An 852-nucleotide genomic window follows, 5' to 3' on the forward strand; every position below is an offset into this window, starting at 1 on the left:
GGCTTGGCCCTCAGCCTTGCTGGGGACATCCTGTGGCTGCTCCCCTGGCCATCAGCGGGCGGGTTGCTGGCCCAAATGCCTGGCTGTGGATCAGAGGGGAGGCCAAGCCCCTCGGGGTGCGGGAGCGTTGCCTTTTAAGGCGGGAAGTTCTGGTTTTATGGCAGAGGCGCGGATGGTCCCAGGGGTCTGTGAACAAAGCCAGTGTCCCCAGCCCTGGGGGTGGCCTGAGCTGTGTCCCCATCAGCCCCCGTGCTGGTGGTGAGTCTGTGGGTGTAACCCCCTGCTCTGGCATGGCCAGGGTGCCTGGCTCACCCTGTCCCAAGGCTCCACATGTCCTTGGCCGTGCCAGGGACCCTCTGGCTGCTCTGGGAGCAAATGCTGGAGGTCTGAGCCTGGAGTCTCACTCACTGGTCCAGTTTCTGTGTTGACGGTTCACAGTCCTGGGGGCTGTTTTGGGAGGGTCCATCCTGGCTCTGCTCTGAGCTGGGAGGGTTTCTCCTCACCCCAGCGTTAACAGGGGGCCCCCGAGATCCCCCCCCCCATGCACACGCAGCCTGCGGAGGCTTCGCTGGGTTGTGAAATCTGGGGCCGCTGGAATTAAAACCTTCTGGAGCCGCTGGGGCCGGCGCAGCCTTGAGCAACAGCTGACACTGTGATGGGGAATCACAGCACCATGGGGCTGCTGTGCCCTGGAAACGGGACTGTTCTGGAGCAACGCTGCCTCTGCTCTGGGCAGGATCCCGGGGCTGCTGTGCCCTGGATACGGGACTGTTCTGGAGCAACGCTGCTCCAGGAGCATCCCCGCTGCCTCTGCAGGATGCCGGGGCTGTACACGCTGCGGCTGGCACCAGT

The sequence above is a fragment of the Chaetura pelagica genome, unplaced genomic scaffold (assembly GCF_000747805.2).
Source record: "Chaetura pelagica isolate M959 unplaced genomic scaffold, ChaPel_1.0 scaffold302, whole genome shotgun sequence".
Taxonomy (NCBI): domain Eukaryota; kingdom Metazoa; phylum Chordata; class Aves; order Apodiformes; family Apodidae; genus Chaetura; species Chaetura pelagica.